We start from the raw sequence: 17,043 nt of genomic DNA on the forward strand, positions 1-17,043 counted from the left end.
CCTCAAACTTTCTTGATTCATTATGCCCAATTTTTTCCAGAAATAATTAGTAGTAAATTGATTATTTTAACTTATCCTCTGCACTACATCCAGAACGTACCTCGAGCTTCTGGTTCATGGCAATGTTATCACAGTACAACAGTATAGGAGTGAATGACACCTTTATTTTGCAAATCACTCTCCTTCTCATAAATCAGTGGGGACTTTAACTTATTTCAGGGGTGTCAAACTCGTGGCCTGGGGGCCGGATGCATCACACACTGGCCACGCCCACCCCTGGTTTAGCAAAGGGGAAAAAAGTTGTGATACATCAGGTGACAACAACGTGATGTTGCGAGTTTGACACTTGTGCCTTATTCCATGTGAGGCTGTGGATAGCTCCATCCATTAGGCAACTCTACACAGAAATCAACCCTGGCAGGAGTCCTTAATTCCTGGGGATGTGTCATCCCAACACACCTGGAAGGCATTAAGCTAGGAAAGACTGGAATGTACCATTGATTGCTAAAGCATTGTTGCCTGATTTCAATTAGAAAATACAATGAGTTCTTAAAAGGCAAGTCCAGCAAAGCCATCAGTGTGATAAAGTAAGTTTTTTTACACTTAACACTAAAAAAATGAAATCATTGGGCGCCATCACATTTTATTCTTTGTCTTTTCCCAAGGAATTGTGGTAATGGAGAAGAGTGTGTGTGTGTGTGTGTGTGTGTGTGTGTGTGTGTGTGTGTGTGTGTGTGAGAGAGAGAGAGAGAGAGAGAGAGAGAGAGAGAGAGAGAGAGAGAGAGAGAGAACTTTTCATTCTCATAATGATTTCACCGTACTTATTTTTTTTAAGTTACTATGAAGCTGAAATCTTGTTATATTTAGGGTAGAACTTCTGTCTCCTGTTTTACTTTCTGCCAGGATTGTTTTGAAAATCAGTGTCTTCTAAACAATGGAAGAAAAGATAACTGTATTGTCTTACAATATTAACTTTGTCCTTGCAAGGAAATAACTTTTCTGGCCAAGGTAACTAAAGTAACTTCTTTCTATTGCCTGCTTTGCTTTTTTTTTTTTGCATAACTCATGTGATTTCCCATGGTTTGTATTGTAAAACAAGAACTGAAAGTTACTTTAAAAACAAAACAAGTATCAACAAGCATACGAATATTATCAAAGAGTTCTCTGGTAAGGATGGCTCCTCTGTGGAAACTTTCTGTTTTCCCGAAAGTGCATTGCAAAGCAACAGGAGCTGTCTCTATGTTGTCCTGATAAGGCTTGAACTTCCTGTGGGCAAATTTGCCTTACTCAGGCTGACTGACTGAGGCACAGGATCGGGGGTGGCAGAAGGCAGCTTGTACTGCAGCTGTGCATTGTTGTTCTTGCTTTGTAGTTTAACAAAGAACATCAGTTTGCAGACTATCAATCCAGCACTTTCATAAAACACAAAGCTATATATAGTAGTATGTTCACTCCCTTCAGATGGGAGTTTAAGGAGTGTCAATGGAAACATGAAAAGAGAAGCACTCTTCCAGTAACAGGGCAGGAACCTATCTACCAGCTGTGATTTGGAATGCTTTGGGGACAAACTGGAGGGCTTAGAGTGAACTTCGGGATGGGGGTTGTTTGCAATTAAGAAATGCAGTGAAGCAGTGTTTTAAGATTGGTTGGAAAATACATTCCACAAATAAAACTAAATTCTAGTTCTCATCAGCAGTTGAGGTTATTCCTATCAATAGAGAAATCTATAAAAGATTCAGTACAGGTAGTCCTTGATTTACAACCATTCATTTAGCGGTGATTCAAAATTACAATGCACTGAAAAAAGTTACTTCTGATTGGTCATCACACTTATGACCGTTGCAGCATTCCCACAGTCACATGATTGAAATTCATGGGCACTTGGTGAGCAGCATGTATTTACAAGGCCTGCAGCATCTTGGGGTCATTTGATTGCCATTTGCAACTTTCCCAGACAGCTTCTGACAAGCAAAGTCATGTTTGCAAATCATGGGTTAGGAAGTCAGGCTTTGTAATGGGAAATCAGCTTCCCTAATCAAGAAGTAGAGACACTCATACAGATACTGTATATAAATTTCTCTAGAAGTATTGCTTAGGGAAGAAACTAATTTAGACAGATTTCTAAGAAGCTAATTCACCGTAAGGCTGAACTGTAACTGGTCAGCTGTCTAGTAATTAAGGGCTCAGGCTAGAAACCGAGAGACTGAGTTCTTGTCCCACGTTAGGCATAAAAGCCAACTGGATGACTTTGAACTAATCATTTTCTCTCACCTTACTAGTTTGTTGCTGTGGCGAAAATAGAAGGAAGAGTATTAGGTATGTTTGCTGCCTTGGGTTATTTATAAATAAATAATAAAAAAATAAAATTAAAAAAATAAAAATTAAAAATGCTGATGCTTTGGAAACATTGGAGGTGTGTCCTGTGTTAGACACAGGGTTTTTTTTTTTTCTGGCCACTAGGTATCCTTGCTATTATTTAATTTCCCTGTAATTTATTCAGCCATTTTTAGAATATATATATTTCCTAATCTGACAATTGAACATAACTTCAGAAGCAATACCCTTTTAAATAATTCCTCTGTAATGCTCAAATATTTATGGAGAAAAAAAAATGCTTTTAAAAGAAAACAAAAGCCTCTGACCATCAGGCAACTCAGCTGGGATCGTCAGAGCCTTTTAAAAGCATTTTTTTACAACCTCTTCAGCCAAAGAGGTTGTAGAAAAAATGCTTTTAAAAGTAAAAAAAAAAAAAAAAGTTGGCCATGCCCACCCAGTCACATTACCCCCCCCACCAAGCCACGCCCACAGAACCAGTAGTAACAAATTTTATATTTCACCACTGGGTTGAACCAATACCCACAGTGATTTATAAGCAGGGGTGGGCTGCTGGGGGTTTGCAAGGGTTTGGGAGAACCTCTAGCTAAGATTCTATGCAGTTTGGAGAACCCCCAAATCCCACTCCTGGCTGGCCCCTATACCACCCCACCCAACCCAGGAGTCCACACAGCCCATTGGATGTGCACTAAGGCTCAGGGAGGGCAAAAAACAGGTCGACCAGAAGTTCAGGGGGAAAAAGTTCAGGAAATGGGCCCATTTCTGGCCTCCAGAGGGCCTCCGGAGCCTGGGGAGGCCATTTTGGCCCTCCCAGAGGCTCGAGGGAAGCCTCCAGAGCCCGGGGAGGGCAAAAGTAACCCCCCCGCCATGGTGCAGGAGGCCGACTAGGCCATGCCCACTAAGGCCACACCCACCCAGCAATTGGGCAGAGAACCCCTTGCTAAAATTTTTGAAGCCCCTGTTTATAAGCCTAGTACTTTGGTGCAAATGCAGAATTTAAATACATTATATTTGCCCATACTCAGTCGATGAAATCTATATTATGGATAAAATGTTGTATTCATCTTTTCTTGGAAGCAAACGATCCCAAGTCCTTCTTTAACATGCTAATCAAGTGACCAAATGCAGGAATGCTGGAGTCTTATTGATGGTTGTCAGTCTTTCTCCCTCTGTGGGTTTTCTGCATATGACCAACAAATGCAGGAATATGTGAACAGATAGTAATTTGTAAAGGCCTTGGTACTCTCTGAGCTTGGTTGTTTGCTTGCAGATGTTTCATTACTCAACTAAATAACAGCAATGTGACTAGTGTGACTAGTGCAGCACTGATGGTGTTACCTAGATGGGTAATGAAACATCTGCAAGCAAACAACTAAGCACATATTTTCTACTATTGGAGACAGAAAATTAAAAATGCATTTCCTTCCTTCTTTACAATTTCCTGAATTTTAATCTTATTCTTTAGTCGGGAAAGTTACACAGGTAGCTTATGAATATTACTACTACAGGTAGTCCTGGTTTAACAACCACAGTTGGAACCAGCAACTCAGTTGTTAAGTGAAGTGATCACTAAGTGAAATCTCAGCTGTGCTTATGATATTATTTCCTTTGCTTAACAGACCTGTGAAAGTTGTAAATAGGAGGATTGGTCATAAAGTTGCTTTTTTAAATTACCATGGTAAAGTATCACTAAATAAGGATTACCTGCATTGCAGAGGTGGGTTTCAGCAGGTTCTGACCAGTTCTGGAGAACCGGTAGCAGAAACTTTGAGTAGTTTGGAGAACCTGTAGTAAAAATTCTGACTGGTCCCGCTCCCATCTATTCTCTGCCTCCCAAGTCCCAGCTGATCAGGAGGAAATGGGGATTTTGCAGTAACCTCCCCCTGGAGTGGGAATGGAGATTTTACAGTATCCTTCCCCTGCCATGCCCACCAAGCCATGCCCATCAAGCCATGCCACACCCACCAAGCCACACTCATAGAACTGGTAGTAAAAAATTTTGAAACTCACCACTGCTGCATTTCTAAAATAGTGAAGACATGACATACCAGAAAAAGTGATAGACATTGTTATTATTATTACTCTTGTTATTGTGTGAATAGAATCTCTGTGTTGTGGATGAGTTAGCCCATACTAACTTAACTTGGCCTTGACTGCAACACAGATCATATGTCAGGTAATTTTGGAGAGAGAGATTTCCTTGCTCTGTCATTTATAAGCTGTTCCTCAAAAGTTTTCTGATTTTTAGTTCTTTGCTATATTTTGTTTTTTGAGATGTTGATATATTTAATTATCTCTTTCCCACTGCCTCCCCCCCCCAAAAAAAAGTAATCAACTTCAAGAGTCATTTTTGGGGGGAAATTTGGCTGAAAGAAATACAGATTTATGAAGCAAGCTTCTGTTCCCTCCATTAAACTCTCAAATACAGTTTGGATGCTACAATTGCAATGCATATATGATGAAATCAGCGTGAAAAATGCACAGGAGGCCTTACTTTTTTTGCTCCTTCCCCCAAATTTCTAATTAATCTTATCATTTTGAAGCAGGATGCATATGAAAATGCCCATGTAAGCTTTTAAAAAGAACCTAAAAAACAAACAGAAAAGGCTGGCTCAAATTATTTTGCATCCTTGCCTTCCCTACTGCAACATTCTACACGAGAAATAAGAATTTAAAAACATTAAATGTAGACCTTTTCTTAATTTAGTGGTTGTGGGTAGGTGGGACATTTTCATTAAAGATGCACTGAGATCATGTGTGCTTATGTTTGACATAGCAACTGAAGTGAAATCAAGGTAAATGAGATTTCTGTGACTGTAATAAAGTTGGATTTGATTGATACGACTTGACTTAAATTTCAACAACTGCCAAAGTGATATAGATCTAAGATTATTTCTAGAAATATGGTAGTAATAATAACTGAGTACATTATTTCTAAACTATCTTCAAATAGTGAACTTTGCCTCATTTTTCACAGTATTTTTTTTTTTTACAATTCTAAAAAAGCTTATAATTTTTTTTAAAAAAGGAAAAAGATACAAAAAAATAGAGAATTCTCATAAGGGGTAGCAACCAGGGAAAACAAAAATTTCTTCTAGTGGAATTTAAACAGCAGAATTTGATGAGGTTTTGATCTCGGGAAGCAGGGGATTTCAGCAGTAAGGAACATGAAGATACAAACACAAACAAACAAAAAAAACACTAGGATTTAGAGAGAGAGAGAGAAGCATAATAAAGACAGCAAATATAAAATAACTACAACCAAACAATATCATGAAGTTTTATTTCCTGCTGGAAAATAAGAACCACTACATAGCAGAAAAAAGGGGGAGAAAAGATGGGCAATAAAAGAATCAAGAGATATGTAATATTTAAAATAAGCATCAGCAAATGAAGAGATTTATAGGCAGGCTATCCAGTAACTAGAGAGAGAAAATATATGAAAATCAGGTAAACACTGAAATCTAATTGGATGTTTTTGTTGATGGCATTCTGTGTTCAACAGAACAACAGATGGGAATGATGGGCTTTCAAGCAAAAGAAAATGGGGATAGCTGCAGTTGGGAAAAGGGGAAGGAGAGGGTCTTTTCAGTCAAAATTTGCTTATTTGTTATAAGTCTGTTTTTACTCCAGCTGCTGTTTCTATGTGTTTTGTTTTTCTGCTGTTTTTCCCCCTATATTTTATGTTTTAAAACATATACTGTTCAGTCATGAATTTGAGATGAGAAAAGGAAAGGAAAGGAAAGAAGGGAAGGGAAGGGAAGGGAAGGGAAGGAAAGGAAAGGAAAGGAAAGGAAAGGAAAGGAAAGGAAAGGAAAGGAAAGGAAAGGAAAAGTATCCAGTTATCCATTGTTAGAATCTGTTCTCAGCATATTTCTTATTCATAATGTTTCTGTTGCAATATTTTCAGGATCAGACTCAATAAAGATAATAGAAGTTATAGGTTTAAATATAATTCTCTTTAATCATAATAGGCATTCTATATTCGCTGAATATTCAAGATAGAAGCAAGGAAAATGGGGAGGATGGCTCCTTTTATATACAAGGGGCGGAGCCAGGAATGGGAGTGGTAAAATATGAATACATTAAAGCTCAAGTAATAAGTTAACCCCTGATGTTCCATATATACATTATTTACATATTAGAGAATAAGGCATTTACATCTGACAAATCCCCCTCTAAATGCCGGTTCGTTATACAACACCAGTTACATTCAGATTCAGGACAATATAATACATATAATTTAGAAGTTAAATATTTGTGTTGTTTAGAAGGTAAGGGTTTTGTTAATATGTCAGCTAATTGTTCAGAAGTATCACAATGTATTGCTTTGATGAATCCGTCTTGAGATAGTTGTCTCACGTGCTTAAATTTTATATCAATATGCCTGGACCTTTGTCCAATTGCATCGGATCTAGAAATTTCAATGGCCGCTTTATTATCTTCATGCATAATAAATGGTAAAGTAGGTTTCTTCCAAACATCTGTGATCAAATCATTGAACCATACAAGGTTATTTGCAGCTTTAGACAAGCAAACATATTCTGCTTCTGTGGTAGAGGTGGCTACCAGTTCTTGTTTACCAGTATACCAGTAAACTGGACAATCGTTTAATAGAAAAACATAACCAGAGGTACTCTTTCTGCATGATGTATCACCAGCCCAATCTGCATCAGCATAACAAGTAATTTTTGGTTCTTTGTCATTATTGGGTTCCAATATTAAACAAAAATCTAATGTACTTTTCAGATATCTTAAAATTCTTTTGACAGCTTCCCAATGATACAAGGTTGGTTTGCTAACATATCTTGACAATAAATTGAGAGGTAATGCAATATCTGGCCTAGTCCAATTAGATATATAAAGGAGTGAACCTATAACTGATCTGTAAAATGTGTTGTCTTTAAACTCAGGGGAAGATTCATCATTGTTTCTAAGAAAATCAGTTTGCATAGGTGTGTCACATGTTTTGGCATTATTTAAGTTACATTTGTTTAGGAGTTCAATGATTTTATCTTTTTGAGTAAGTTTGAATCCCCTTTTTGTTTTGTTAATTTGTACACCAAGGTATTTATTCACTCTACCTAGTGATTTCAATGAGAAGTGTTCGTTTAACTTATTTACAAAGATTTCCCTGCTCTCTTTATGCTTTCCAATATATAAAATATCATCCACATAAATTAATACAAATTCAATATGATCATTACTCTTTTTTACAAAGAAACAGTTATCAGCAGTGGTGGCGTTGAAATCCATGGTCTTTAGCACTTTTACCAAACAATCGTACCATCTTTTGCCAGATTGCTTCAATCCGTACAGACTCTTATTTAGTAACCAAATTTCGTTCTTATTAGTGTATTGACTGTGTGGTGCTCTTACATATATTTCCTTATCTAATTTTGCATGTAAGTATGCAGTCTGTATGTCATATTGAAACACGTCTAGATTGAGTGCAGATGCTACTACAAGAGCTGTTTTGACACTCTCTGTTCTCACTGTGGGTGAATATGTGTCAGTATAGTCTTCTGGATATTTTTGTGCATAACCTTGTGCAACTAGTCTGGCCTTGTATAAGGTATTACCTCCTTCTAAATTCTTAATTTTATAAATCCACCTGGTACCTATAATTGTTTTATCCTTAGGTGCGATCGCAGGTGTGAATACATTTAATCCTTGTAAACTTTTCATTTCTTTTTCCATAGCTAGTTCCCATTTTTCTCTTTCTTCACGGGGAAGTTTCAATACTTCCTCATATGTATTAGGTGTTATTTGTTCTCCATCCATATGCATAATATAATCTTTGTATTTATTTGGTATTTGGTTTCTATTATTTCTAATATTTCTTTCAGGTTTGCTATGGTTGTCATGCAAATATCTGGCTTCCTTTTTTGTTAATGTGTCTGTCTTTATTTTATGCTGACTATTTGTCCAAGTTTTGGTTTTGTTCTTACTTTTGTTAATATTTTGATTTTCTGTTGTTCCTTCCTCGCAAGATATATTATCTTTGCTTTTATTAGGAAAAATTTCATTAAGGTGCAACTTAGACCAATTGGCCTGCTCATGAAACACAGCTGTTCTGGATACTATAAATTTGTTATTATTATCGATGAATCTGTACCCTTTGGTTCCAGTTTCGTATCCCATGAATCTTAATCTCCTGGATACGTTTTCTCCCTTTCTCCTCAATTGTTTAGGTATGTGCACGTCTGCAGTAACTCCAAATATGTGCATGTGTGCTAATTTAGGTTTTCTATTGTACATCACCTCATATGGTGTCTTATTCACAATACTGGACCATGTTCTATTTTGAGTGTAATTTGAATAATGTAAGGCTTCTGACCAAAATTGTTTGCCTAAACCAGCATCCTCTAATGTGCATCTAATCATGGTTTGTAGTGTGGAGTTCTTTCTCTCTGCAATCCCATTTTGAAAGGCAGAAAATGGATTGGACGTGAAATGTAGCATCCCTCTATCCTTTAACCATTGGGAGAATTCTTTAGACATGAATTCACATCCCCTATCTGTCATAATTTGTTTTATTCTGATATTATGTTGTGTTTCTATGCGTTTGTAGAATTCCTTAAATTTCTGAAAGGTTTCATCCTTGTGCTTTAATGTGTAAACAAAACCATAGCGACTGTAATCATCCACTATTGTTAGGAAGTAACGTTTTCTATAGGTAATTGATGGAGTTAATGGACCAACTAAGTCCATATGTACCAAATCAAAAATATTGTTAGTTGATCTGTTAGATTTTTTTGGTCTAGGACTGGTTTTTAGTTTGGTGGATTTACATACTGAGCATTCTAAATAATTTTCACAATTTTTTATTTTTACACCTTCTGCGTGTTCAGTCATTTTTTGTACTACAGGAAAGCTTGCATGTCCTAACTTCCTATGTAAGATATGAGCACACTCATCATGAATTGGTTTACCTATTTTTGGTTTCTTCTCATTGTGTGTATTTTTGTTATCATGAGTTATTTTACATTCATCATTGTCACTGTTACTGACATTTTCATCATCTGCTTCAATACAATCTTCCATATTTGAATCAATGTTATGTAACCATCTTTCTTTGGTTATCAGATAGGGTAGACCCCCTTTTATCATCACAGTGCCTACATTTGTTTTGTTCTTTTCTATAGTTGCTTTCCCCTTTGAGAAAACTATATTGATGTCAGATTCTCTGCTTAGTTTTATAGCACTTAGTATGTTGTGAGGTATTTCTGGGATTAATAATACCCCCTCTATTTTCCCTAAACCAGGCAAGGTCACATTTCCTCTGCCTAATACTTGAACCTTTTCTTGATTAGCTACCTTTATCACAAACTTATCTTCTGTAAATGAAGATAATATACTTTTGTTATTAGTGGTGTGATTTGTTGCACCAGAATCAATAAGCCAATTATTGTTCTCATCTTGTTGTGTTTTGGTGCTGTCTTGTTTATTTAGCCCATTTAGTGACCCAGATTTTCTCTCTTTTGAATTTTCTCTACCCCCTCTACTTTCTCTGTAGTTTGGTGGGCTTCTATATTTGTGTCTATCTGTGGAAGATTGTCTGTAATTGTATTTGCTCCTATATTCTGGCCTATGTCTCTCCTTTGGGACTTTGGGACAGTCTCTTCTACTGTGTTCCCTGGATCCACAATTGTGGCATCTAAAGGCCTCATTATATTTATCTTGAAAGACTACTTTCCTAAAAGATTTGTGCTCTGTTTGGTTACTGGAACGATTTTTTCTTGAATTGTCTTCTGCTATCAATTTGTTAGATAGACTTTCTATTGATAAATATCCCAAATTAATGGTGTCTAAGTGTGACATAAAGCTATCCCATGATGGATCAAGTGAATTGATAATAACACTTTTCATAGTTTGATCTGAAATCACTTCCCCCCTCAATTGCAGCTCAGCTCTTATTTTGTTTAGATTTATCAAATGTTCACTTATAGAAACCCCTGGTTTCACTCTAGAAGAAAAGAAATCCTTAGACATTCTTGTGGTTGTGGCTACGCTATCGCTGTGAAATAGATTAAACATGCATTGAATTATTTCTGATACAGTTAGGTTTGGTTTGATGCTATGATACATTGCAGGAGACACGCTAGAAATTATTATGAAAAATGCTCTATGATGTAAACAGTCTATTTTTAAAGTCCAAGGTCTTCTTGGAGGACTAGTTATAAAGAATAGTAAATTTTCTTTCATAAAAATAACCTGAAGCTGTTGGTACCACTCTTGTAAATTAATGCCATCAACTCTAAGTTTTGGGAAGTCACTGGGTAAGTTCCCCACATTATTTTGTCCATTACTTACAACCTGAGGCAGTCCGTGGTCTCTCAAGTGCAGGAAATTACAGAACGGCATTGGGATGCTTGTAACGAGTCTGCGCGGTTCTCTGGCCAGTTCAAGTCTTTCGGGGTCGTCTACGTAGTTTTGCACATGCGCGTTGCTCATTTCTTCTTTGGCGCCGTTGTGGAAGGTTCTCTCCATTTCAGCTCTCTCGATCCGCTCCTCTTCAGATGAGTCGGTCTCTGGTTCGGTTTTTGGGGCTTTGGTGATGGCGGCGGTTCTTCTCTTTCTCTTGTGTGTGCTGGCACTCGATTCTGTCTGCGGTGTAGGACGGAATCGGCATGGCTCTCTGGGCTCGGGTGTCGTCGTTTTCGAAGTCAGGATGGGAGCGTGCAGGTCTTGAGTTGTCGGTTTGATTGCTTGCTTCTTCGTTGATGTCTTAGAAATTTTCAATCTTGGCCCAAAAGCAGCAAAAAGTGTTTTCATTGCTGACTCTACTTGAGACTTTGTTAGATCGTCTTCACTTTCTGATTTTGGTTCATCTGAAGAGTTTGAGACTTCTTTTTCACTTTCTTCGTCTGATAGCGTTTTTCGCGCCAGAAATTTTGAACTGAGCGTTTTGATTGGCTCTGCTTCACTCTCTTTTGAAGTTCGTTGAAACCAAGATGGCTGCCGTTCAAAATTTCGCGCGGGGTCACATCTTTTCTTTTTTACAACTATTTTCTCAGTAGTCATTTCACTCACAGTTTTTTGATCTTTGGGTTTTTCTTTAATGATGTTTTTCTCTCTCGCTGCTCCGCTGTTCCTCAGCATCTCCTGGAGGTCCGCGATGAGGCTTTCATCATTCTTTTGGCTTTTTAGTATTTTTAATATTTCTGACCTGAGTTCGTTATTTTCTATCTCGATTTCTTCCTGGTCGTTATTTTCACTCATCAGTTCTTCTTCTTCAGTGGTGTATTCTTCGGATTCTCTCGAAATCGCATTAGTGGATTCGTTGATCATCTCTTGATCAGTTTCTATTTCTTTGCTGTAGGCCCTGGTGTTGGGCCTATCTTTCTTGGACATTTTTAATTACTTATTGAGTCAATTAACCATCCTCTGCTACCAGCTTGTTGCAATATTTTCAGGATCAGACTCAATAAAGATAATAGAAGTTATAGGTTTAAATATAATTCTCTTTAATCATAATAGGCATTCTATATTCGCTGAATATTCAAGATAGAAGCAAGGAAAATGGGGAGGATGGCTCCTTTTATATACAAGGGGCGGAGCCAGGAATGGGAGTGGTAAAATATGAATACATTAAAGCTCAAGTAATAAGTTAACCCCTGATGTTCCATATATACATTATTTACATATTAGAGAATAAGGCATTTACATCTGACAGTTTCCTTTTCTAGATTTACTTAGTTAAATTTGTGTTCACTTATTTGGCTGATGTATATCCATGAAAGTTTTTTTGGGGAGGGTGGGTAGCCTTTGAGTCCTGGCATCTGCCTGAACATATCACTACACTTCTCTTGACAAGATTTTGGAAGTGGTTTGCTATTGCATGATTCTTAGGGCTGAAAGTGACTGGCCCAAGGGCAAACTGCTAATTTTGTGCCCAAGACGGGACTAGAATAAGGTGACCAGACGTCCCGCTTTTGGCGGGACAGTCCCGCTTTTGAGCAATTTGTCCCGCGTCCCGCGGCGTTTCAAAAAAGTCCCGATTTTTCTTGAGCCCCAGCTGATGGCTAGAAGAAAAAAAAACTGTTTAAACTCTTGCCCGGGGCTTCAAAGGGCCGCCCTACAGGCAATCAGTGTAAAGCAGGTTTTTTTTCCCCTAGCTAAGCTTCAGAAACGAAACTGAAACCAGGGTCTTTGGTGCAGCGTGACAAAATGAGGCAGAGAGAGATTTATTTTTATTTTTATTTTTCCTCCCCAAAAAAGGTAGGTGAAAAACTGCAAACATGGGAAATTTAGGAGGAGAGTTCAAGATTTTAAAACACAAAGGAAAAAAAGCTGTATTTAACTAGGGAATTGTAATAATTGAGATACTATTAATTGTATATTGTGTTGAAAGCAGAAATGGTTAAGTTGTGGTTCGGAGGAATATATGGGAGAAATTATTTGGTTTATTATTATTGGTAAATATAATTAATTGATTTGTAAGAAATTGGATTGCATGGAAATAATTGGAATATTCATGTTCATATTGATTAATATACAAAAAAGATAGTTTTATAACTAATTGATTTATATTAAAATGTTGAATTTGTATTAAACAACTGTATTACATAATTACATAATTAACCAATGTGAGGATGGATATAAAAATAGATGACAATGGGAAGGGGTATAATATAGAATAGAAGGGAAAAATTGAATTTGATTAAGATTAGAGATGAGGATGAAGGGTAATATTGGTTTTTTTAAAAAATAGATGAGGAATAAATATGGCAAAAAGGAAATATAGAAATTGTAAATTTAATTGAAATGACTAACCGCTGTTTAAATTTGTGAACCAGCCAAATATTCTGTTCAAAGAAAATACATTGTATGTTTGTATGTGTGTTTCTAATTATTGCTATTTATTCATATTTGTTCTCTTTTATTCTTTAAAGTTTAACAATTCATTCTTTATCTTAATATCTTTATATTTGCTTGGGGTTGGCTTTCTTCCCTTTCATCTTTTTTATTGTACAGCAATCTTTCTCCTCAAACCTACCACCTCTCTCTTTTCTTTCCTTCTTACTTTCTCTTCCCCCCACCCTCTTTTTCTCCTCCCTACTTCCTCTTTCTTTCTCCTTCTCCTCCTCTCTTCCTCCCTCTCTTACCCTCACTCCTACTCTAATTTCCATTCCTTCATCCCTCTCTATTGCTGTAATCCTTTAATGCATATGGACTACTCAGAGGGCTGAAAAAGTTATTTTTGACTGGTCCTCACACTTTTGACCAGTCCTCGAACTTATGACTGTCCTCACATTTTACATTTTTGCCCTATCTTGTCATCATGGTGAAGAGAAGCAGTTGTGAAATGAGTGACATGGTTGTTAAGAATGCTGCATGGGCATAAATGTGAGGATGGTCATAAGTGTGAGGACCAGTCAAAAGTGCGAGGACCTGTCAGAAATGACTTTTTTCAGCTCTCTGGTTAGTCCTTTTGTGCATATGGACTACTCAGAGGGCTGAAAAAGTTATTTTTGACTGGTCCTCACACTTTTGACCAGTCCTCGAACTTACGACTGTCCTCACATTTTACATTTTTGCCCTATCTTGTCACCATGTTGAAGAGAAGCAGTTGTGAAATGAGTGACATGGTTGTTAAGAATGCTGCACGGGCATAAATGTGAGGATGGTCATAAGTGTGAGGACCAGTCAAAAGTGCGAGGACCTGTCAGAAATGACTTTTTTCAGCCCTCTGGTTAGTCCTTTTGTGCATATGGACTACTCAGAGGGCTGAAAAAGTTATTTTTGACTGGTCCTCACACTTTTGACCAGTCCTCGAACTTACGACTGTCCTCACATTTTACATTTTTGCCCTATTTTGTCACCATGTTGAAGAGAAGCAGTTGTGAAATGAGTGACATGGTTGTTAAGAATGCTGCACGGGCATAAATGTGAGGATGGTCATAAGTGTGAGGACCAGTCAAAAGTGTGAGGACCTGTCAGAAATGACTTTCCAGCCCTCTGAGTAGTCCCTATACACATAGCCATGGCCACCCGGTCACATGACCAGCTAGCTACGCCCACCCAGTCACATGGCCTCCAAGCCATGCCCACACAATAAGCCACGCCCACAATGGTGTCCCTCTTACCAATGTTAAAATCTGTTCACCTTACCCTATACACATAGCCATGGCCACCTGGTCACATGACCAGCTAGCCACGCCCACCCAGTCACATGACCAGCTAGCCACGCCCACAAAATAAGCCACGCCCACAATGTCCCTCTTTACCAATGTTAAAATCTGGTCACCTTAGACTAGAATTCACAATCTCCCAGTTTCTAGCCTGATGCCTTAACAAATACCGAACGGGCTCTCATATAAAACTTATAAACAAACATGTTTTCAGTTTTAAATATTGCAAGTTCTTATAGTTATTTCAGTTCTTACTTGTGAAGAAGGCACAGAAGAGGCCGTACTTCCTGAGAATGCTCAGGAAGATAAATCTATCTCAGCATCTACTTCTGTCCTACTATCGCAGCACCATTGAGAGTGTCCTGACATATGGCATTCTTGCATGGTATGGGAGCAGCTCTGTAGCGGACAAAAAAGCTCTACAGAGAATCATTAAAACTGCCCAGAACATTATCAGACTCCAGCTACCAGCCTTGGACAACATCTTCGAATCTCACTGTTTGAGGAAGTTGCATAACATTTTCAGAGACTCTTCCCATCCTGCTTACAATCTTTTTGGACTGTTGCCTTCTGTATCTTCTGCCAGAAGATACAGAACAATTAAAACTCGGACCACACGTTTTCTGACAATGACAATAAAGTTTATTATTATTATTCTTAAGTTACAGGAGTCTTGTCAAAAGTTCAAATTTACTACAGTATTCATCTTCCTTTTGAAAAAACCCCACATAAATAGAAAAAGATATATGAAAAATCAGGTTGAAGAGGTAGGGTTGTTTTTTGTTTTTTGTTTTTTTGTTGTCTGATAATGCCACATGGATGAAATTTATACAGGTAGCCATCAGTTTACAAACACAATTGAACTCAGAATTTGGTCGCTGTAGTCACCATATAACGACTTGATTTTACAACCATTTTATGACAGTTGCTAAGTGAGTCACCATAGTTGTTAATTGCGTAATATGGCTATAAGTCCAAATCCAGTTTGATTAATTGGCATTTTCATCAGAAAATGGCAAAATATGATCACATGACTTCAGGATTCTGCAGCCAGGCAGTAAATGTGAGCCAGTGTCTTAGAGTCCATTTGGGGGATGCATCTCTGAAGGATGTGCCCATCTAGATCCTGAGTGTGGTATTTTCTGAGACTCTAGGGCAGGGTGCAGGAGTGGGTTCTAATTTTTTTTACTACCAGTTCTGTGGGCGTGGCTTATTTTGTGGGCGTGGCTTGATGTTCATGTGACAATTATTTAGGATTTAGCAGAGGTACTGGTCTACCAGGCTTTTAACTGTTTGCAGAGCTGTACCGATTTACCTATTTTTATTTATTTATTTATTTATTTATTTATTTATTTATTTATTTATTTATTTATTTATTTATTTATTTATTTATTTATTTATTTATCAAATTTCTATACCGCCCTACTCCCGGAGGACTCAGGGCGGTGAACAGCCAAGATAAAATACAGATAATACAAATATTAAAAGTCCCTTAAAATTATTAAATATTTTGGCCGAAACACAGATTAAAACACCCAATTTATAAAATCAAACGAATTAAAAATTTAAAAGAGGAGAGTTAGGCCAGGCCAGCCTGCTCAAATAAAAAAGTTTTGAGAGCACGACAAAACGTGCGCAGGTCCGGGATCCTCCGTATCTCTGGGGGGAGCTCGTTCCAGATGGTAGGCGCCTCCACATAGAAGGCTCTCCCCCTGGGGGCCGCCAGTCGACACTGGCTGACGGCACCCTGAGAAGCCCCTCTCTATGGGAGCGTATTGGTCGGTGAGAGGCTATTGGTAGCAGAAAGCGGTCTCGTAAATACCCCGGTCCGATGCCATGGAGCGCTCTAAAGGTGGTAACCAAAACCTTGAAGCGCACCCGGAAGACCACCAGGAGCCAGTGCAGCTCGTGCAGGAAGGGGGTCACATGGGAGCGCCACACCGCTCCCATAACCACCCGTGTGGCCACGTTCTGGACCAGCTGGAGCCTCCGGGTGCTCCTCAAGGGGAGCCCCATGTAGAGAGCATTGCAGTAGTCCAGGCGGGAAGCCTGGACTACTGCAATTTTGCAGGCACTGCCTGGACTACTGCAATTTTGCAGGCACTGATCTACTCATGTATTTTTGCAGGCACCGGTCTACTCATTTGTTTTCTTTTAACACTGATCAGCTGTAGGGCGGCCCTTTGAAGCCCCACAGCAAGAATTTAAACAGTTTTTTTCCCCTCTATCCATCAGCTGGGACTCAGGAGGCAGCAATAGATTGGGGGTGGGGCTAAATAAAAGGTAAGAATAACACGGGGGCCGGGGGGTAGGGGGGCAGAACCGGTTCGGTGACGTCATATCGTCACTGCTACCGGCTTGGCGGAACCGGGCCGAACTGGGCGGAACCCACCACTGGCAGGGTGGGGATATATAGGGGTCAACTTATTTTCCAAAGCACCAGAGGCCAGGACAAGAAACAATGGATGAAAATTAACCAAGGAAAGAAACAACCTGGAATTAAGAAGAAACTTCCTAACAGTGAGGACAAATAACCCATGGAATAACATGCCATCAGAAGTTGTGGGAGCTT

At 38.4% G+C, this 17,043-nt stretch overlaps 1 protein-coding gene across 1 annotated transcript in view; it reads left to right on the forward strand.

The window, feature by feature from the left end:
• Positions 1-17,043, forward strand: part of RGL1 (ral guanine nucleotide dissociation stimulator like 1) — a 106,137-nt gene that overhangs the window by 43,467 nt on the left and 45,627 nt on the right. The gene's annotated exons all lie outside the window — the stretch shown is intronic.

Source organism: Pituophis catenifer, unplaced genomic scaffold, assembly GCF_029215685.1.
Source record: "Pituophis catenifer annectens isolate HBS135680 unplaced genomic scaffold, rPitCat1.0.hap2 SCAF_3, whole genome shotgun sequence".
Taxonomy (NCBI): Eukaryota; Metazoa; Chordata; class Lepidosauria; order Squamata; family Colubridae; genus Pituophis; species Pituophis catenifer.